The 23055-nt window shown below is 48.6% G+C and overlaps 1 long non-coding RNA gene across 1 annotated transcript; it reads right to left on the bottom strand.

Annotated features, from left to right (window-relative positions):
- LOC139805562 (uncharacterized) lies at positions 1 to 22617 on the bottom strand. The gene is made up of 3 exons (XR_011729868.1): positions 22498 to 22617; positions 2049 to 2151; positions 1 to 53 (listed from the first exon to the last, which is right to left on the bottom strand). It is a non-coding gene; the product is annotated as an uncharacterized lncRNA (long non-coding RNA).
- Positions 22618 to 23055: the final 438 nt, after the last annotated feature.

The raw sequence follows: 23055 nt of genomic DNA on the forward strand, positions 1-23055 counted from the left end.
ATCCATTCCCCTGGATGTGGAAAAGGAGGGAGTGAGGATGCTCAGGTGTGGGGCTGACAAAGAGAAAAGGTTTCATCTCAAACAAAATTCAGCGAGTCTGCAAAAAAAGTTTGATTTTTGACTGAAGCTGCCTGGGCACGTGGCTTCTGACAGAACTTTGGTGGAGTTAGGTACCTTCTGACACATCTAGAGCTGGTTTGAAAGAGAGTCCCCTCATTGTGGGGAAAATATGGTCACAAACCCAATTTCCTTAATCTTCAAACAGAACTAAAAAGAAAAAAATAATTTGTTTGAGCCTCTTGGCTTTTGGAAAACAAAACCTTTTTTTTATTTTTTTTTTTTTTTCAGTTGAAAATTCTTAAAATCTTTTGCCAAAACCCCAAAGCTTTTGGATTTTTGTCCAACAAAATAATACAATTGGGTTTTGAGGTATTCTTTGGCAAGAAAACAACATTCTGAGGAGAGCAGATGCTTTCTGTTGGAAAAATGTCATCTTGTCAAAGGCTCAGTCTGCCATCTCATGGGACATTTACACCAGAAAGTGTTTGCTCAGGTCTGGTACCATCCCTTCCCCTCTTCCAGGGATGAGCAAAGTGGTGGCTGCTCTGTAACAAGATGAGACTTCCAAGAATAGTTACGGAGGAATTCTGAATTTCTGATCCTATCAGGGCTTGGTAGAGAGGATTACAAAAGGAGTCAGTCTGATGTTCCAAACCATCGGATCCACCTAGAGCATGGCAGCAATTCCTGTTAATAAAGTGACTCCAGAGTTCCTCTGCTGTATAAATACAGATTTCCTTGGCGGGGACCTTGTGGTTACTTTAAGAAGCTGGAAGACATCAGAGCATCACGTTCCAAGCTTGGCATTGAACAAGAAGCCACCAGAATTAAATCAAAGTGCTTCTTTCTGGCAGGCAAAGCAAGTGTAATGAAAATTCCAGCCTTGATCCTCTGCCAGGGGTAGGCAGCAAATTGAGTGCATGCCTACCACTCCCAAACTGAAGTCCCTCAGTCTTGCCTGGGATGCCAACTACCAGAAGTACAAAAGATGAAAACACTCTGCCAGACACAGCAAACTGAAGCTCTCTCTTCATTAACAGCAGTTTATTATTTTCCTCCAGCTCCACCCAGGAGCAAATCCATCCTGCTCAATCTTGTTGGAACTAATGAAGGGAGAGTGACTGCTCAGGGTCAGCTTGGTAGTTCAGGAAAGCTGTGGAGGTGGCTCCTCCAGACACCAGGACCTGTCCCTGACTTCCCACACCCACCCCCCCCCCCCCCCCCAAAAAAAAAAAAAAAAAAAAAAAAAAAGAGATGCACATTCTTTCCACCTGCAAGGTACAAGATCACCGTGGGTATGAGCATCCAGTGAGGCTGGCAGGAGAACCCCAGAGAACCAGGAGGAGAGGAGGGATGGAGGCAGGTTCACCAGGAAGCTGGGTTGCTTTCTCTCAGTCCCAAAGATCTGAGAAACATCAATTATTAGGAAAAATAAACAGAAATTATTATTATTATGTTGAGAAACATCAATTATTATTAAAGGAAGCAAAGCAGCAATATCCTCGTGGTGGGACCTGGCATCTCCTGCCTCAGCCTCTCTGCTCCTGATGGCAAAGGGACACGTGGCCCTGTCACCCCAGACAGGAAGGAGCCTGGAGGGGCCACCTGGCTCCCCAAAACAGAGGCATCAGAGCAGCCAGGAGAATGGAGTGGGAAATCTGTGTTTGAAAGCAACATTCAGCTCCTCTGCCTTTTGATGAGATTTCCCAGCCTATTGATGAGTCCTCAGGCCTCCCCTCAGCATCTGGCTCCAAGAAAAAACACATTCACACACACCTACCCTGAACAGTTCTTGTCCCAGTACCCCACGTTGGTCACCCTGAGCCTGGCCCCAGTGATGGGAGAGGGGTGAAGACAAAAATCTTTTACTTAGCATCAAACCAGACTTTGCCTTCATCCGCCCTGTGCCTCCAGAGCAGCTCTGCTGAGACTTCAGAATTGCTCCAAATTAATAGAGCTGAGGTTTAAAAGAAGCTTTTCTCACTGACCTGATGTAGCTGCAGTGAAAAGCTTGGGAATAAAGCTGCAGTCCTGGATCCAGGGCAGCAAGGAGGGAGGGATTGAAGTGGCTCAGCTCTGTTTTCTTAGGGGCTGTGGTGAGAAGAAGGTTAGCTCAGCACTGAGAGCTTCTGAAGGTGCCATCCTGCACAGAAGAAGAAAGTAAGACTTTGAAAATATTGAGCACCAGACACAAAAAAAGAAAAAAAAAAAAAAAAAAAAAAAAGGGGGGGGCACGGGGGCCTTTGAGATTTTTATTTCCAAGTTGTAAGAGCAACATACCCTGATTTGCCAACTCCCCCTTTGGAAAACACCAGCAGCTGTCTTGAGCTCTGCATTCATTTCAAGAAAGGTGGCCAGTTAATAATTAATGCCTCTAAGTGCCTGGCTATGAAAATGCAGAATGAAATATTAAATAGAGTCGGTACCAAATGGGAGGGTTCCTGAAAGGGAAGGGATGAGAGCCACGTCCTTCACTATTCCCAGGGAACAGCCCCAAGGATCTGGAGCAGAACGAATCCAAGTGGATGAGGACAAAGTGCTTGGCAACAGAAGGGAAGGTGGGTCACTGATATTATTGTTAGAATCCCTGACCCCTCCCAAAGTGGGACATAGAGGAGACAAATCCCCTCCCACAGTGGCTGCCTGTGCCAAATTTAGCCCAAATTTCCACCAGGGACGTGCAGAGAAACTTCTGGACCATAAATTGGTGAGGTCAGTGGCTGAATATGAGTAATGAAGAGGGGAGTTCATGGAGATAACAGCACGGGCTGAAATGCACATTTGACCTCCCTCTCCATCTTTTCCTGAGCTCCTGGTCCCCTTCTGATTGAGAGGATGCTTGGGAGTGACCTGAGAGTAATCAGCCTTAAGTCAGAGCAAGACATTTCTCTTGTCACTGCTGGCAAGAGCCAAGGTTATTGCTTGTCTGAGGGCTAAGAAAACCTGGGGAGGATGTTGATCAGGAGCATTTAGTGTAATAAACAACTTGGGAGGAAAGTTAAACCTCACACTCTGGAGCTCAAACAAATCACTATTAGAAGCCAAGCTGGGTTACAGACAGCCATGGTTCTGCTTTCCCTGGGAACTTTGTGTCTTTGCCTGGCAGAAGCAGCCACTTAGGGAATACTGATTTACTCAGATTTTCCTGAGCAAACTTCTCTGGGATTTGGGGGTTACCTGCCTTCCTGGTTTCCCAGGATTCCTGACTGGAGCAGATGTGTAGTGGTACCAGCCAGGCCAGTACCAAGGCATTTGCCAACCCAACACAAGGTTAGTTTGGGGGAGATCCAAGCCCTCTGCTAAGTTCTGGTCTGAGCCCAGGCTGTCCCAGAGCTGTCAGTGCACACCAGCCTGCAGAAGGGATGGACAGGAGCCCCACATCTGTGAACAAAAACCTCAAGAATTGTGCAGCAGTGCTGGGGCCTGGCAGACAGATGGAAAATGCTGGGTTTGCAGCTCTGTTCCCATGCCCAGGCTCTGCACCCTCACAACCCCTCCTTCAGGGTACAGCACCATCCCTGTCCCAACACATGGATTTGGGTTTCCATTTAATGCTGCTGCTGCCTCCCTGCTGAGGTTCTGGAGGTTCTGCCCTCCTCTGTCTCCCAGCATGGGCACTGGGGCAGCAGGACAGGAGCCCAGCAACACCCAGCATCACAGCTCTGCCAAACTGGATCTGGGGATGGACACACTCCAGCAGGAGCTCAGCAAAATGGGAAACCTTCAGGGAGAAGTAAAGTTTGGATTGAGCAGGAGCAGAAGAAGGAATCAGCTCTGGGAGCAGGATTGCTCCCCCCCCACACTTGGGTTTTATAGAGTCCAATTCCACACATCAAAAAGTGCTTCCTTTGAAATGAGAAGAAACTCCAGAATCCTGTTTCATAACACGGGGCCAAATTTTCAGCTGGCTGAAATCTCCATAAGCCCAACCCAGCAAACTTCCACCCAGCTCAGAAATGTCCTGTTCAGCCTGGAGATGAGAACCTCCTCCATGTGTTTGCCCTCCAACTCCTCACAAGAAAGGAGACCACGAATGCTCTGAATCATCCCCAGCCAGCTGCATATTCCTGATTTTCTGTATTTATTTCCAACTCCAGGATTAAGAAAACAACTCCAGTGCTATGACATCCATACAATTAAATGTATCATTTTCCCATCCACTGCCTGGCTGTGCCAAGCTGGGCAGCTCGGATCCCCTCACCATATGGAAAACATCTCTGCCTGCACAAGGCTTGAATGTGACAATTAGAAACGGGCTGGGTTTTCCTCCCACCCCCAGAAGCAACCAAGCAGCCTCTGGAAACATTTAGTGGGGCTGAGAGGGCTTCATTGTATTAGCAGAGCAAAAGGTATTTATTTATCAGCCCTTTCGAGGGGGACTGAACCAGGAACTTTTACTGAGCCCCCACGGGAGGTGATGTGGAGGGACCCATGTGGAAGCTGTTGCCCAAATCTTCCTCTCTCAGCTCCAGAGCAGCTCCTGGGACCCTGCTCAGGGATATCCCCCCCTCAGCATCTCCCCTCCAGCCACATCCTGGCAGAAAACATCAAAGAGAAAGAACCAGAATTTGATGCAATATGAAGTAGTCAGTGCATGGCCATGTGGCTGGGGCTGTCCTAGACACCAGCCAGAGACAAGGGGAGTCCTGGGGCTTTCAAAGCCACATGAGAGCCACAGGTCAAAGCTATTTCAAATCCAGCACCACAAAGGTTGAGCTGCAAAGTGAGTGCTTGGCACTGTGCAAAGAGCACCAAGAGATGATCCCTTCCCAGAGGTACTGCAGATCCTGCTCCTCTCATGCCAGCAGATGATCCCTGGAGCAAAGGGGACTCTGCTCTGCAGGGTGGGATGTGCTGAGCACCCCAGGGCTGAGCACCAGGAGTTGCTGTTCCAGGCATGGAGGTGACAGTGGGATCAACCTGAGCTCCTCTGCACTTGCTGAACCACATCTGACCTTCTCTTCTGCAGCCTCCTGAGATGACCTTGATCTTACTCACGTTCCCACTACTCCTGAGGCTGGGTTACACCCTTGGTTCTGGACTCTGTTTTAAGTCTGCCATGAATAACAGTGTCAGATCTTCACACAGCTATCTCAGGAATGTGACCAGGCTGATCTCCATGCTTACTCAAGGTGACATTGATTCATTCTCCCTCTCAGTGGCCAGATTACATGATGAGAATGTGCTTCCTAACATCCTTACCCATCCACCACCACCTGGCTCCCATTCCTCACCTCTACCTTTGCCAGCCCCCTACCCTACTCCAGGATTTAGGATTTTCTCATGACACCAGAGGCACTCAGGGCTTGGGCACAGGCTGAGCAGTCACATTTTAGGGAAGTCTCAAGATTTTAACAGAAGCCCTACCCCCCATTTAATCTCACACTGATGCAGATGCTCACCAGGAAAGGTGGAAGAGCTGGGGGTGGGAGGACCAGCCCCATATTCAGAGCCCAGGATCCATCCAAAGGGGAGGAATTTCATCCTAAGTGAGTCACAATAATTTCCTTTCACGTCCAAACCCTTCCTATGGGACTGAAGCCTTCTGCCCACTCGTGACCTGGACCCACACCAGCTCCTGAGGATCTGTGCTTCAAGGCACTGCTGAAAAAGAAACATCTCTTTGCAGCCCCAGAGGTGATCTATTTATAACATGTGGCTGAGAGAAGGTTAGGCAGAGGACTTAGGGTTTGTGTAACACATCCAAGCCTTTGTTTTTTCCAGGCTTCTGGGGAGAGCTTAAATAAAGGATTCAGCTTTGGAAAAATAAAAAGACAAAAAAAAAAAAAAAAAAAAAAGGAGACATCTGGAGTGCTGAACAAGGCCCTCTCCTCAGGCTGACCTAATTCCAGAGTTGCAGTGTTTGGGGAGAGCCCTGCACTGCAATCCTGCACAACAGGAGGAACAAGCAGCAGCCCAGGGCTCAATTCAGGAGTGAACAAGCCCAGTGCTCACCACCTGAGCTCTGAAGGTTTCCACCAAACCTCCATCTGATCAGCACCATCCCCAAGAGCTGCAGCATCCCAAGGCAGCCTGGAGCAAACACCCCTGGGCAGGCAGTGCCAGGAGAGCCCAGCTCCAGCATCCCTGGGCTTGGAGCTGCAGCTCAGCCCTGGGGCTGCCTCTGTCATTCCCTGCACAAACAATGGGAAGGACACACAGACACAGACAGACAGACACAGACAGGCAGGACCTCTGCCCAGGGTCCTACCTCCTCCCTGCTCCATGTGTGGCCCCGGGGACAGCAGCCTGGTGGCAGTGACACGTCACACCACAGGACGTGTCACACCACAGGACGTGTCACACCACAGCCCCTGCTCACCAGGATGATGCTGGGGCTCCCTCTGGACCCAGTTCTGCTGTGGGGGTTCCTCACCAGGGGGACCAGAGGGGGTTCTGCTCAAACCCCCCAAGAGGACAGGGGTGGAAGGGAAGGTGGGAGCAGCCACACAGCTCCTGCCCCTGCGTGGTGGCTTCTTGGGGACAAGGGCTCTGCAAGAGGATCTGCAAGAGGATCTGCAAACACAGCTTTGGCTCTTCAGTGCCTGGAGATGTTTCCTGGGGTGGTTTTTTCTGAGCTGTTCAGCCTGCAGGTGCTGGGGCACCAGTCTGACACCTGAGCTCATGGCACAGCCACCTCCCTGGAACTTGGGAAGGCAGAAGGACACAAACACTGACTTTACCTTACAGCTCAGGGGGATCAACCACCTTCACCCTGGCTCAAGGAAGCAACTCCAACTCTCATTCCAACTCTCAACAAAACCCTTCCTTTAGCACAGAGCAGGGGAAAACACTGAGAACCACTGGAAGGCAACTGAAACTGGGGTTCCCTGCCTGTGTTCCCCCAGATGCTGACAGAGGGACCCAGCTTCAAGTGAAACGAGGGATGAAATATGGGCAGGGTTGATGTAAATCAAACTTATTGTTCAAGTTTAAAAAAAAAACACAACTGGAAGTGGCCACCACAGGACTTCTCTTGCAGGTTGGAGTTCATTGCAGGCTGCCCTGGGAGAGCTGGGGCAAAGTGCAGGTTTTCTTAGACATTGCCAACCAAAAATGTTTTGTTTGGTTTTGGTTTATTAATGCTCAACTTTTCTCTCTTTCAACTTGCTACTAATAACCTTTTCCCCAAACCAATTTCAATTTCAAATCAGAGTGAGAGATGTCAGCCTGGCTGCCTCCTGAGGTCTGGCTTTTGTTTGCTGAAGATCACATCTCCTTTCTGAAAGGCAATGTTTTGGAAAGCAAGTTGCTGGAGGTATTTTGGCAGGAAGCCTCCCAGTTGTGAGCAGGAGGGTAACACAGAGGCGAGGTAAACAAAAAAAGCCTGTTTTGGAAACATGGGGATTTAAATCAGTGTTTTGGGCTTCCTGCTGGCTCAGAGATGGGCTCTGCAGCTCTTCCTCAACGCAGAACAAACCAGGGAAAATTATCTCTGAGAAAGAGGGGTCAGAGGCCTGAAGTTCTGCACTGAAAAAAATGAAGTCAAGGAGAAGGAGTCAGGGTGAAGCTGCTGGAGCCTCAGGAAAGGGTCAGAGAGGAGGAAGCTGGTCAGGCACAGGCAGAACAAGCCCCAACATCTCTATCAGGGAGGCCTGGGGGTGATGCTGTGTGTTGTAAATGCCTCCTCCCAGGTCAGTGTCCTTCAACTCATGACCAGGACAATTTGTTCTGTTCAGTTTGCTGCCAGGGATGTGCACTCTGAACTAACAAGAAACCCAATGTTTGCTGTCACAGCCCCCCTGTCCTGATAAGAGCTGCCCTTGGGGCAGTCCTATCCATCTCCCAAACAACCAGACCTCCTGTTAGTTCTCAGCAGCACCCCAAAAAGCAATTTATTTCCTTGAAGGTCTTAAGACAGTTCACAATATGCCAGTAGACTGCAGCACATTGGGCCAGACCAAAGTCCTATTTCTATTAATACTTTTGCCCACTCCTCCCTCCAAAAAACCTGCTCCATTTTCTTCATTATAAGCCCAGAAAAACCTGGCCTAGTAAAAATGAAGGTTGAGGAGCAAAAGTCAGGACTTCTCTGCAGACCTAAACACTGAAAGATCTCGTGCTCTTTCAGGAATCTTGGCCCTCTCCAAACCCCATCTGGATCTGGTGCTATTAGGGGCTCAGTCTTCAGTGGGTCCCCAGAATGTTGCAATTATAGCAAAGAAAGGAAAAAAAAAAAACCCAGCCCAATCCCAAAGCCCATTTCCATTGCCCAAAATCAAAACCAAATAATTTCCCTTTTAACAAAATCTCATCACTGTAGATGAAAAATGGAAGACTGGGGGGAAACCATGTGGGCAGCTGATAAGAAGACTTGGGGGGTTTTGGTATTAAACCAAACCAAGAAATCAGGATTAAAACTTTCCAGCCTTCTCTGTGTCTGACTTGGCTGCTCAGTTCCATCTGCACATTTGGGACCCCTCAGTTTGAAAAGCCACTCCTTAAGGGCTGTGCCCAAACCCCTCTTCCCCCATAATTCCTCTCTCCTCTTCAGGGCTCCATGGAGAGCCCTACGGACCCCAAATATTCCTGCTGGGATGCTGAGGCTGCCCTGAGAGGCTGTCCCTGGTGTGGGGTGAGCTCATCTGCTTGTCACCCACATGATGTGATTGTCACCCCCCTGCAGCCTCCCCTCTCCCCCTGCATCCCCAGCCATGCACCCAAAGGAGCCCTTGCCCTGCCAGCCAGCTGGGGGGGGGCAGGGCCCATCTGGGTGTTTGCTGCTAAGAAGAGCACTGAAGGGCAACCCCCAAACTGCAGCACAGAGCTCTGGAGTCTCCTGGGTGAGGCTGGGGGTGCCTTTGGTCACAGGGTATGAGGTGTGGGTGCCTGCACCCATCACAAACCCAAGAGGGTTGTTGACATCCAACCTCTTCCTTCAGTGCCCGTGAACAAGATGCCCACCACCCAAACCCACCTGGGAACCTCAGGGTGCTGAGAGCAACCCCCCCCAGGGCTGCTGTGCCAGGGGTAAAGCTGTGTTTGCCTCTGAGGGAGAAATTCCATTTTTTTCTATTTTTTTTCTCTGGCCATGAAGGGGCAGTTTGTCCTTGCTCAGCACAGAATCTGCCTCCCTTGGCCCACGTCCTGGGTGTGAGCAGGGGTGCACAGCACTGTGTACTCCAAACAAAGATAACTCCAGGGCCACCAGGTCAGAAAAAAACTGGGGTTTTGTGGGGTTTTTTTTTGTTGTTTTTTTTTTTTTTTTTTTTTTTGCTTGGTTTGGTTTTTCATTCAGGATGAGCCTCTGAAAAAGAAAAGCCAGACCCATTTCAGGCCCAGGGGGAACTTGTAAAAAAGCCTTTCTCCATGCCCACTGGGATGCTAAAAGCTGATGGCAACTTTCCCCAGAAGAAAGAGCAGCAAAGGGGGGGGGAAAGAGCAGAGAATGGAGTGTTCCAGGAGACAGAGCACCCCCTGGTAGGCAATGAATCAACCTTGATCAAAGGCAAAGGGGAAGCCTTGAACCCAGCCCTGCTGCTCCTGCCCAGCAGCCACAGCAGGTTGCACCAGGGGACTTCCCACTGGAGCTGGGTTTTTTTCTGACAGAAAATAAAACATTTCTCCAAAGCTAAAACCCCATCGTGGGAAACACTTTTTCTTTTTTTTTTTCTTTTTTTTGTTTTTTTTTTTTTTTTTTTCCCTCCAACCAAATTGCATTTTTCATCTGGCAAATCAAAATGAAGCATTTCCTTTTGGAGTAGCTTAAGCCCAAGCAGGAATATTTCATTTTTGTTGGAATAGCCTATTCCAACATTCTCTCTTCAAATAGAGCTCTAAAAAAAAAAATCCACCTCCCTTCACCTACTGGAACCTTCCTCCCTCTCCCGTGTGCTCCTCTTTTCCACCTGGGATGGATCCCCACTTCTCCCATCAATCTCCCCTCCCAGCAGCACCAGTACCACACACTGGGGAAGCTGGTTTCCCCCCAGACCTCCAGCACAGCAGATTTCTGAGCAAAAATCTTCCCAGCTCAGTGCAGCAAAGCAGAAAACGTGGCCCTCTCCCTGAAAGCATCTTCCACCCCCCAAAGCTATCTGTTCAGCTCTATCTAATGGGCCTTAAAAAAAAAGTCTTTCGGCTCCATTAATAATCTAAACAGATACCAGGGGGTCTAATTAGCAGGCTAATTGGAGAGCATAGTTAGGCATGCATTCAGGCAAGGATTGCAGCTGATTTTGTCAGTGGGAAAGAGCAAAAAAAAAGAAAAAAATGCTTGTTTGTACCAAAGGCTTTGGTTTATCACTGATTTATAGGCAAGGACTCAGCCACACAGAGAGAGCCTTGGTGTGAAGCAGGATTTGGCCATAAGGAGAAGAAACAGCCTGGCTGAGGAGCACCTCAGCTTCACCAACAAGGGTTTTAGACAGATATACATTCATTTCCCATCCCACACATGATTTAAAACAACTTTCCAAGCAGCTTTCCAATTTGTACGACATTGGGAAGGGGGTGGGGGGGGTGCGTGTGTTCATTTTATAAGAGTTTCCAGAAGTTTCAATTATGTCATGTATGTGTCACACAAATGTCTAGCACAGGAAATAGCTGAATTTCAACACCTAAAATTAAAAATTTTCCAGGGTAGCTTTCCCCTTAGCAGCCTGAAGGAAAACATCCTCGTGTTTCCCTCTCAGAGGTGAACATTTAGGTGAGAAATCCTACCAGAGACTGCAAGGTCCTTCCAGCCTGGATTTCCTACAGTTTTAAGGGCTCCCTTTGCCACCATAAACTCCTGCCCACACACACCTCTGCAGGTAAATAATTCTAATTAAACACCAGTTCCTCTGGCCAGGAGCTTGAGATTATTGCTGTTTTGCAAACACGTTTGGGGTTTTACTGTTAAAAAATCAGAATTTCCATTTCGCTGCCTCTTTGAGTCAGGACAGCCTCAAATTGCAGCTGGGCAGGTGACAACAACCTCCTGCTTTGGGTGTCCCTGGAGCCAGGTGTCCTGTCCTGGCCACTGTCACCACAGCAAAGCCCAGGCACATCCTCAGGGATATTTTTCCTGTGGGGGGGAGGCTCTCAGGCAGAGAACATGAATTTGAGCTGAAATTTTTCCATCCTGTTGGAGAAATGAAACGTTTCAAAAAGCCCTGAGTGAAGGATGCTGGTGTGTTTTTCCTGCTAGGAATTTGGTTTTTTAATCAAAGCCCTGATTTTGTAGCAAATATGTTTTGGGGTTTTTTTATTTATTTATTTTTGGTGGTTTTTTTTTTTTTTTTTTTTGCTTACTGCAACCTCTTCAGCAGCAAATCCCTTGGTGAGCTTCACTGCTGGCTGTTACACCAAGGCCACGTTTGGCTGATTTTAAGAGGTGCCACAGCCCTGGGAATGCCAGGTGGCATTCAGAGCCCCACGCCTGCTCCAGCCCTGAGGAAAGGCTGAGGAGCACGTGTGAGCCTGGTGTGAAAATCCACTGCTTTATTAAATGTATTCTCTCTGCCACGTCCACTCCTGCTCAGGGAGGTGTGACTGGCACTGGACATGCTCAGGGCTTACAGGAGAATGGACAGAAGCAGCACAGCTCAGTCAAGCATATGCCAGGAAAAATATAGATATAATTTATAGATGTGGGTGTATATCTACACACATATATATATTTATATATATATATATATATATATATTGCTTTATTTTTTCCACAAAGAAGGTCCCTGTCTTGCAGACAGCTCAGGTAGCTGGAGGTTCACATCTCCCCAGGATGATTATTTTTGGCTTTGAAGCTGGGCAGTACCAGGCTGCCCCAAGCTGCTCAAACTCCTCCAGGGTTTGGCAGCCCCATCCTCTGCTCCTCTGGATTTCCTACCGTGGGGTTGAGATTTCTGCTGATTCCTCTCACTGACAGAGCCAAACGTGGCCATGCACAGAGCATTCAACTTGGCTGCCCTGAGCCTCTGGTCTAGCAAGCTGGGAGCTGTAAATACTCTGATGTCTGCTGACATTTTCACATCTTTTTTCTTTTGAAAAATCATTCCTCACTGCCCTAGGAGACACTGGGGTATGGGACAAGTTTTCTTCTGCAAAGCAGGAGCTCTTTCCAGCACATCCCAGCTTTGGAAGAGGGCTCTGTGGAGGGTGAAGGGGTGACAGCCCTTTGGTGGCTTCAGTCCCTCTGCCTCCAGAACCCATTTGTTCCTTGGTACTGCAGATTTTCAGTGTCTGTTCTGACTGGTATTAACTGGGAGGACGGCATGAAAAGAGACAGATGCTCTGGTTTAAAAGGAAAGAAAAAAGAAAAAAAATATCAATACTGCCACATGGGGTTTGGCTTTGCCCTGTGCCACTCCCAGTCCGTGCAAGGGGAACCACTCCTGGCTTCTGGACCAAAGGATGCAAATAAATCAAGAAAGAATAAACATATAACCTAGGAAGCCTACTACCAGTTTTCAGTACAAGATCCCAAGCTGGAGCATCCCTCCCAGCTGCAAAGCTCAACTCCTTTCACCTCTGAGTGCACAGACTCCTCTCACGCCTTCCAAGAGCACTTGAAGCCTGCCCAGGGCTGACAGATGCTGGTAGCATTCAGCCCAGCCCTGGAAAGAACAAGGCAGGCAAGGAGGGAGCTCAGCATCTGCAGTCTGAGCTGCAGGAGGGTTCAGCTTGCTGGCTCTGCAGCCCTGAAGCAGCTCAGAGCTGAAGAGAACCCCCAGACTCCCCAGGCAGGGAAACTCTCAGGGGCTCAGCCTCTCCAACCACTGCCAGGCACTGACTTCTCCACCAAAGCAAAAGCCACCAAAGTCACAGGCTTTGTCTCCTATCAGCTGGCAGGTTTTAATTACAAATACTCCAGCCTTGCAGCTATGAGCAATCCAAATTCCTTTTTGCATCACTTAGGGATTAATCTGAATTAACAGTTTCCACGACAGATTTGAGGAAGAGCAAGTTTGATTGGTGTAAGCATCCTTTTCTTTTCTCTTTTTTTCTTTTCTTTTCTTTTCTTTTCTTTTCTTTTCTTTTCTTTTCTTTTCTTTTCTTTTCTTTTCTTTTCTTTTCTTTTCTTTTCTTTTCTTTCCTTTCCTTTCCTTTCCTTTCCTTTCCTTTCCTTTCCTTTCCTTTCCTTTCCTTTCCTTTCCTTTCCTTTCCTTTCCTTTCCTTTCCTTTCCTTTCCTTTCCTTTCCTTTCCTTTCCTTTCCTTTCCTTTCCTTTCCTTTCCTTTCCTTTCCTTTCCTTTCCTTTCCTTTCCTTTCCTTTCCTTTCCTCTCCTTTCCTACCCCTGGGGCTTCCATGTGCCAGGAGTTGGGTTTGGAGCAGATCCCTAAGGCAAGGAAGGCCCCAGTTTGTCTGTCACTGTCAGATTTCTGTCCTGGGTTTCCACCAGCTCTCACTGACTCAGAGCTGGAGGTTGCACTGGGCCACCAAGTTCCACCAACTGGGAGCAGCCAAATCCCAGCAGAGAATAGGGATTGGTGACTGAATATTGGGAATATTGGGAATATTGAATATTGGGAATAGGGATTGAGAGGTGCAAGGAGGCTTTTAAACAGGCCAAGGCTGTGGAGGTTTCAGGTGCCTTCCCTGTGCAGACACTTCTGGAAATCCTCCTGGATGTTTGATCAGTGCCTGAGCTCCGTGCCAGTGCTCAGCCAGCAGGAAACCTTCCTCTGGTGTCTCCTGAGGTCCCCAGGGAAAACCCCAGCCAGCACAAAAAGTCACTCCCCTCAGTCCACACAATTCCATGCCCTGGGCATTCATGACCAGAGTATTCCAGGTCTGACCACACAGGTCAGAACCCATTCCATCCTCTGACCACACAGGAGAGAGGAAACCAGGAGCACGGTGCCTCTGGGCACCTCCTGCCCCACAGCTCCAGGATGGATTCACCCAACAGACCCTGGTTTAGCTCAGTTCAGCCCCAAACCTTCCCCGTGGGACAGACCCAAGCTCCAGCAGGACACCTGATGTCCCAGCTGGACCAGGACAAGCCCTGAAGCCACAAGCACATCACACCCTCAAATAAGCTGAGTGGTGTCACCCCCAGCACCCAGGTTACAACCCCAAAGAGCTGATTTGCAATGGGAAAGTGAAAACTGAAGCCCCCCAAAGCCTTTTTCTCTCTCCCAGCAGTGGATCCCCAGTGCTGGGAGGTGCCAGGGGACCCAGTTCCCTCCTGCAGGGTGGTTGGGGCCATCCCCCCCCCCCCCAAAGCCCAGGCTGGGGGCACACACACACACACTGTTATTCTCAGTAATAAGATGCCTGTCAACATATAAACCAATTAGGTGCAGCTTTTGTGTTCATAATAAGGCTGGGCAAACTGCTTTCTGTGAGCAAGTGCTTTCAAGTGAAAAATAGCTTCTGGAAGAATCTGACAGTTTGCTCATGAGGTTTCAGTTTGGGTTCTTTTTTTTTTTTTTTTTTTAAATCCAAGTAATGAAAATTCTCACATTGTTTCTAACCGAGAAGCTGGGGCTCAGTTTGCAATGATCCTTCCCTCACACACACACACACTCAGCTCAATTTTTAGCTTTTCTTTCCTTTCCTTATTATTTATTTTTAAGCACAGGAGGAAGGTGGAAAGAAAGGGAGAAGAGAAAAAACTTGTTTGAGAGAAACCCTGGGAACAGTTGTTTTCTTAATTTTAATCATATGAACTTACTTCAAGTCACTGTCTGGGTGCATTTCCATGTTCTACACCAAGCAAGATCTGGGGTGGGGAAGTATTTAGCATCCCAGTTTCAGTTTTCAAATTACCAGTTAGACCCTGGCATCACAGATTGGCCTTTAACTTACAGATAATTCTGCCTCAAATCAGGGACGGGGCACCCCTGTACCCTCCCCATGACTACAGAACCCCCTAAAACTGTTTTTGTCCCAGATGGACAAGGCAATCAGTCCCAAATATCACATAACTTCTCAGAGGACAACTTGAACAGCTCCTGTTTTGTTTAAATTGAGGCACCAGTGCAGCTTTGCCTTTGGGGTTGAAGTGCTACGGTGGGGGTTGTGATTTACAGCAATAAAACCCCAAAGATGCTCCCGGACATAAGGACCCTCCTCAAGTAGAGAAAAGTCCCTGAGAAGGACTCCAGCCTGGCCAGAGCTGTGTGTTTTCAAGGGCTGATGGGTGTTTGTCAGAGACAAAATGAGAATTACCAAGATGAAGCCATTCTCATCTCCCTCTGGTGGTTACTCTGCTCTCAGCCCCAGACCCGGGATCGGGGCTGCAAAAAGGCAGCGGTGCTTTCGGGAGGAAGACTTGGAGCTGGGAAGGAGGAAGCAGAGTTTGCACCAAGGTGTTCCTACAGAAATTGGGGATTAAACACTCCCAACATCTCCATGGGGTCAGCCAAGCACCAAAACCCTCCTGCTCCCTGAGGTGCTGCAGGTGGCCCCGAGCCATGGAAACAACTGCAGTGTAAAAAATAACAATATAAGAGAATGTGATACATAAAGTAAGTGAAATAACTGCCCTGCCACCTGCCTGGTGTGACAGGAGTCCCCAGCAGCCCTCATATTGTCACCACAGCCTCAGTGCTGCCCGGGATCCTAAGGATGCTCCTGCAACACGGGACCAGCAGGAGAGGGAGACAGAGGTGGGATGAGGGGGAAGAGCTCCCTGGGAAAAATGGGTGTTTTTACCCACTGGTCAGCACAGGAGAGCCAGCAAAATCAGGGCAAAAACACAGCCCCTGGCACCTGCAGCCTGTGAGCAGCTTCCTGAGTTGCAGAGACACTTTGACCACAGCAAGTTCATAGAATCCTAGAATTGGCTGGGTTGGAAGGGACCTCAGAGCTCATCAAGTCCAACCCTTGATCCACTCCCCCCGTGGTTCCCAGCCCATGGCACTGAGTGCCACATCCAGGCTCTTTTGAAATATCTCCAGGGATGGAGAATCCACCCCTTCCCTGGGCAGCCCATTCCAATGGCTGAGCACCCTCTCCAGAAAGAAATTCTTTCTAATGTCCAACCTAAACCTCCCCTGGCACAACTTGAGACCTCTTGTGCCCTCTTGTCTTGCTGAGAGTTGCCTGGGAAAAGAGCCCAACCCCCCCCTGGCTCCAACCTCCTTTCAGGGAGTTGGAGAGAGTGATGAGGTCTCCCCTGAGCCTCCTCTTCTCCAGCCTCAACAGCCCCAGCTCCCTCAGCCCTTCCTCACAGGACTTGTGCTGGATCCCTTCCCAGCCTCCTTGCTCTTCTCTGGACCTGCTCCAGCACCTCAATCTCCTTCCTGAGCTGAGGGGCCCAGAACTGGACACAGGACTCAAGCTGTGGCCTCCCCAGGGCTGAGCACAGGGGCAGAATCCCTTCCCTGGACCTGCTGGCCACGCTGTTCCTGAGCCAGCCCAGGATGCCATTGGCCTTCTTGGCCACCTGGGCACACTGCTGGCTCCTCTTCAGCTTCCTGGCAATCCAAACTCCAAGGTCTCTCTGGTTTTGAGGTGGATCAGCTCAAGAAGTGACCCACCTGTCACAGCTGAAGGGGTTTGGTTCCACCCTCCACAAAGAAAAACTGGGGGGAGGAGGAAGGAGATATGAAACCTCCCCAAATGTTTAAAGGAAAGGCAAACCCTACGCTCACAAGAAATACCAAGCCCTGCAACATGTGCAAAACCAATCTCCAGAAACAAGTGGAATCCAGTTCCCTGCTGACCCAGCAGCAGTGAGGAGATGGAGTGGCAGCAGTAAAGGGAAGCAAGAGGAGACAGAGGACTTGGGGCTCAGGCTTGGTGTTTGCAGCCAGCAAAGTCTTCGGCTGGGAAATACTCAGCCCTGCAGCTTGTTTTGCAGAGCAGCTTTACCCTCCCATAGCAAGAGGAGCCCAAACCTCACCATTCAGGCTGAAAATGTGGAGTATCCCTCTGAGCAAGAGCAGCAAGGCACAACCAGACACAGCAATTCCTGCTCAGGTTCTCCTCTGAAAGACTGAAAAGCTTTGCACGAAGAAAGAGCAAGTGGAGGAGAGTGGCCAAGGAGCTGAGAGCAGTATGTACCTTGTACAGATGTGAACAAAGACGTTTCAATTAAAAGAAAAAAAGGATCAGTAAGGATCTGCACGGCATGAATGATCCGGGGAATTCCCAAGGGCTGCTTTGAAATCCAAAGTGGTGTATTTTGAAATGGACACAGAGCTGGGTGGGAAGTGGGGGAGCAGACAGTAATGGTTTAATAGACTGTGGAATGGCTATAAAAGAAAAAAAAAGGGGGGGAAAAAAGAAAAAGCAGATGGCAGCCCCTTCGCAGGAGCCATAAAATTTCATGGTGTATTTTCTATCCATGGCTTCACTGTAATTTAAGCCTTGGGGGCCAACTTTCCCTGGCAGTGGTTACTGAGGGGCCTTGGAGGGCAGCAGCAAAAAAGGGTGGACACTTCTTGGGCCTGCTGACCCTTAGGCTGGAGCAGGAAATAAAAAGCAAATAATTGCAGAGAAACATTTAGGAGACTTCCCAAATGCAGCTTCAGGGCAGCAGGTTGGAGCCCCAGAAATGAAATCAGGAAAACCCGAAGAGGTCCTGGGAAACAGAAATGGAAATGGAGGCTCTCTGCATCTGCAGACAGAAAATAAAGCTCAGAGGAGATCTGCTGCCCCTCGACACAGCTCTTGTCTTGCATGAAAAAAGAAACCATTTGAATTTCCAAAGCTGTGAAGGACAGAGGGTCAGGCCAGGACTTCATCTGTCTTACAGACTAAGCTCTGAAACCTCCACCTTTTGCCAGTAACTGTGCTAAAACACTGCCCTGTGGTCCAGGTACCTGTCTCTAAATCTGATCTAAACAAGGTCCAGCTCAAGATCACATCCAGGTTTGACTCCAGCTTATAACCCTATAAGACTTGAACCAAACTCCCAGCTAGGAATGCGAATTAAAAAAAAAAACCCAAAACTATAAAGTATTACAAGGATTTTTTTTTTTTTTCATTCCATCTCCTATTCTTAGCAGCATCCTGCACCTCAGCAGCAGAATTTGGGCCAGTTCTGGTGGTTTCAGTTTGCAGTTTATCTGTTACCCAAGGCCACCCTGGCTGTCCCAGAGCAGAGCAGGCAGCTCAGATCAGTGCAGCCAGCCTGGCCCTGCAGCACTTCTTTGTCATCTCTTGCAGGTTCAGGAGAGCATCACCAAACCCAGAAATGCAACAATTATTTTGCTATTTCCTCCTCTCCTTCTACCCAGCACACAGTCGTTTGGGCTGTGAATACAACACAAGAGATTAAAAGTTAATCCATCCATGATATATAATAAAACAGAGCAATTACCAGGCTGGGAAGGAAAAGGGGAGGAATTATTTTAATTTGATCTATCTTACAAATATATTTTGACACAGTAGTTCAAAGATTAAACATTCCACACCCATTAGAGATAAGAAGCAATCATTATAAATGAATGCAATGAAAATTCAATTTTTCTTCCACCTGTTTCCCACTGGAACAATTGCTGCGTGGAGCAGGAGGAGAGAGAGGGAGAAGCTGTGTGCTTCAGTTCCATTTATTCTAATTATTCCCAGATTTGTCTCTAATAGGTTTGCAACACTATTTGTTTCCAAGTGATATCAAAACAACTTCAAAGATGGGAAATGTTTTCTCAAGGATTAATGGATTTTTTTGGTAAGAAGTCTTCATTCAATAAAACCACTGCAACCAAGTGTGCTCAGCCAGACACTTCCAGCCTCTTCCTACTTCAGCTCTTTGGTGATGTGTGTGGGGGGTGTTTGTTTTTTTAGTTTTAATTCATGCAAAACTTTTACCTATTGAAAATAAAATTTCAGGGGTCAGAAAAGTTCAGATGCCAGAGCTGGAGATGCTGGGGCAGTGTCAGCCAGGCACACCCTCAGAATCCAAGTCACCTGCAGCACCCAATCCTGGCTCAGACAGACCTGAACGTTGTGTCCTCCAGGTGTGATACAGGGGTGAAAAGCAGAGGGAACAGAAATGCTAAAGGCAAGAGCACAAAATGCACCAGGGGCTGTGCTTTAATGCCACTTTCTCCTCCAAAACCCTGGCCATCCTTGCTCTGTATCTCAGGGGATGGCTCATTGCTCCCCACACCCCCACCTGCCAGCCCTACAGTAGAGCTCTGCAGACCTGGGGGATGAGTCTTGCTCTTTGTCCTTGTGCCTTTTGTAGCAGTGAGAATAAGAATCAAGGGAAAAATAATAGAAATTTGGTGATTTTGGTGATAACACAGCTGGGAGGGGGGGGGGGGAGAGACCATGAGCCCTCTGTCTGTGTGAGGAATTAAAGCAACTGGAGATGCTGTAAAGGAAACTTGTGCTCCTTCTGAGGAAGCCAACTTTGCAAAGAGCTCAGAACTTCAAATTAGGCAGCATACAAAAAAAAAAAAAACAAACAAAAAACCCCCCAAACAAACAAAAAAAAAAAAAACCCCAAAAAAACCCAAAACAAAACCAAAAACCACCACCAAAAAAAAAAAAAAAAAAAAAAAAAAAAACCCAAAAACTAACAAACAAACAAAAAAACTCCAAAAAAACCCCAAACCCAAAAAAACCCAATCACTTTTCTTCTCATTTTGCTTGTGGCAGGGGAAGAAATGACCCATTCTCACTGCAGCACAGAACAGGAGGAAGAAGCAGCCAAAGGGAGGAGTTTCCCCCTCCCTGTGCAACACTGAGATCCCCTGATTGCTAAAGAACTGAAAGCCAGAGATGCCCCTGCTCAGCAAATTACTTATTTCTGCAAGTTCTGTAGAAAGATCTCACGGGGCCAGAGTCCAGGTCATTTGAAGGGACCAAAGGTCTACATTTTTTTGCCATTTCTGAGCTACCAAGGTCTGTAAGAAGGGGGCAAGTGGGATTCCCACTGCTGGAAGGCAGCACCTCCCTGCCTGGCTGTGGGTTTGTGTGTACAAGGCAGCAGCACTGTTTCCCACTAATGAGCAATTCCTCAGGAAGGTTAAAGAAAAGTCAAGGTTTTCATTAGGAGTTCAGGCCACTAGATGGGTCTGTTTGAGAAATGCAGGAATCTTTGTGGAAATGCCAGGCAGATAAAGGAAAAATAAACAGCAGCATCCGTGTGAAACAAACCCCCAAACCCACAGCTGGAACACTGATGTTCCACCAAAGAGGATCTGTCAGCTCACCCCACTTGCTGTAGGGGTAGGTCCCTGCCTTCTGTGCTCCAGAAATTTGCCATAGGGATGAGCAGTCATGTGGAATTAATACAAGATCTCCAGGCAGCCCAGGGCACAGCTGGGAAGGGTGTTACTTGGCCTCACATCACACGTTGGTACCCAGGAGCATCTTGGGCAGGCAGAGCAAGACTGGGCTGGGCAGGAGTGGAAGTGAGCTGAGGGGATGTGTGTGTCCTCTAAACCAGGACATGGCCAAATAAAAACAGAAAAAGCACTGGAAGTTTATCCAGGAAATGACAGAAAGCAAAGCCCCCAGATTGATTTCTTTTTTTCCATGGTTTTGTGCCCACCCCATCCCTGTCTCGGTTATTTCTTACTTCACCTTCCTTAAGAAAGGAAATTTTCCACTAAAAAGTGTGAAAGCCTATGCCTATTATTAGATGTTTTCAGGAAAACACGAGGAAGTACAAAAGCTGGAGATAGAGCAGATGGCATCGTCCTGTCCCTGCCTTGGGTGATCTTTGCCCTGTTGTCATCTGCATTTTAGGGCTGTCTCAGCTCTTGCCAGGAGACCCCTTTCTTGTAACACCCCAAAAGAGCCCCTGGGATGCTCCTCTGACCCAGGGCACCCGGGAAGATGAAACGGGAAACGTTGAAAACAGAGCAAAGGGAGCATTTCTAATGTGAGTAATTATCCTGTGGTGCTTCCTGCCATGCGATACAAGAGAAGCAAATAATGCAGAATAATTCCTCAAAGACTCAGTTACTGAGCTGAATAACAGCATCAGCTGCAGTTTCGCTGCCTCACTCTGGTATTATGGAGGCTCCTGGTTCTTGTGCTTCAAACTAATCCCCTGCTGGGATTAGGAAAGCAAACAATATCTCAGTCTCAGTGACACTCACAACTTCAGGTAATCAGGAGGGCTCAAGCATTGCTTCTGGAGAAGGAGATAAAGCAGGACTTTCCCTCCCTTCTTTTCCCACAGACTGCTTTGGTTTGGTTGTACTGTTTTCCCTACAGAGTAAAGGAAACTCCTCTCTAATGGGGGTGCCTCTCCTTCACTTAAAAACAACTGCTTAAAAAATATAAAGCACCTTAAAAATGTCAGGAGCTCACATTTTCCCTACCAAGCCAACAACACCTCTGGCTCTGGGCAGCGCCTAATTCCGCACCCCTCCCAGGCATGTCCAGGTGGCTCCACATCAGGGGTTTTTCTGGGTGCTGACTCCCCCATCCCATCCCATCCCATCCCAGCAGATATTTTTAAGATCCAGCCATCCCCCTTTCCAAGCAGGAGCCTGGGAGCAGCAGGGTTTTCATGCTGGGGTTGGCACAGCCGCTCCTCCCCCTGCAGGTGCCGGGGCTGCTGTTTTGCTCCATGGGTCAGGAGAGGCAATTTCAGGTCCTTACATGGGAACCTCCATGCTGCTACATGAATAAAGCAGGAAGTTACACATTAGGTCGTAACATTTCGGGCCCTATTAGGAACAAAAGTACCTTTGTGAATGGGCAGGTTACTGAATAACCTCCTCCATCCTCAGGAAAAGCACCGAGTGGGATCCAGCGGTTTTGCTGCTGATTAAACAAGATCTGGTTTATGTGCAAGTCAGGATCTTGGGGCTTCTTTTTGTGGCCATCCTCAAAGGGATGGGTTTCAGTGGGACTGAGCCCTGAAACAGGTGTTGGCTCCTGAGACAGAGGTGCCTGAGACCTTGCTGTGTAGGACCTGAGACACCCAAGCTCACCCATCTTTGGTTCTGTCACACTTGCTCCTTGCTGCCCTTGGGAAAACAAGTCAGGGTTGGGGTGGGTTTTTTTGAAAAAAATAAAAAGCAAAGCCACCCTAAGGAGCAGGAGGGAGCAGATACAGCCCACGTGTACGTGTCGTTCTGCTGCAGTCCAGCTGCTGGCATGAGACACCCTTGTTAACAACCTCGAGGTCAAAGCTTGACCTTTTTCCAGCCCATGGTGGTTGGATGGATTCCATGAGAGGGATGCTACCAGGACACTTGTTGGCTGGGCTAGCAGCAGGGTGAGAGGGTGTACATAACCTCCCAGCCCTTTCCCACCCTCCCCCAGCCACTGAGTACATCTCTGCTCAGGGACCTGACCTGACCATTTATCACAGGAACATTTCTCAATCACCTGCCAACCCTTTGGAGGGCAGCCAAGCCTCCTGCAAGTAGCAGACTCTGGACCCTGCTCAGCAGCCATCTAAATGCTCCAAAGCTTCTGGGTTTACTGCTGCTTTCTGATCTGCCACCTCCCCTGGGCTGCCTCCTGCCCACTTTCCTCCACCTCTGCAATAGCCAGGATTTTTTTAATGGATTAGCCATAGGATTTTTTTATGGATTAGCCATAGGGGAAACCCCGGTGTGGACCCAGCACTGAAGCTCTCCACCTCCTTACCTGGCTGTTGCTCTGGTCACACATTTTCTACAGCACTTTCTAACACAGACCCAGCCTGGGCCTCAAAACTGAATGTGACAGGGAGCCCTGGAGCTGGCAGGAGCTTCCCAAGCTCCCGTTCCATCTCCCTGGAATGGTTTGTCAGGGATGCTGCAATGCCCCACAGCTCCTGTGCTGAGCTGAGCTGTTCTTGCTACCAAAAAGCTTTGATTGCACAAGGGGTCAGCTGGGTCCTCTCCCCTCTGCCCAGCTCTCCTGCTTTTCTCCTGGAAACCAGCCCTGCACAGAGCCCTGGGAACTCCAAAGCCACAGCTCCAAAGTGCTTTTTGACCCCCATTTCCTCTTCTGAGCCAAAAAGAGCAACAGTCTCACACCCAGACTTCCCAGACCTTGCACTTGAAGGAACACGAACCTTTCTCTAACTCGAGTGATGTTCCTCACATGTAACCCATTTCCCACCCTCTGCACTGGGGTAATGCAAGACCCAGGGGCACTTCTGCCATCCAAGACTCACCCAAAATCCCAGCAGAGGCAGGAGCAAGGCCAACACAAGAGCTC

Source organism: Heliangelus exortis, chromosome 20, assembly GCF_036169615.1.
Source record: "Heliangelus exortis chromosome 20, bHelExo1.hap1, whole genome shotgun sequence".
Lineage (NCBI taxonomy): Eukaryota > Metazoa > Chordata > Aves > Apodiformes > Trochilidae > Heliangelus > Heliangelus exortis.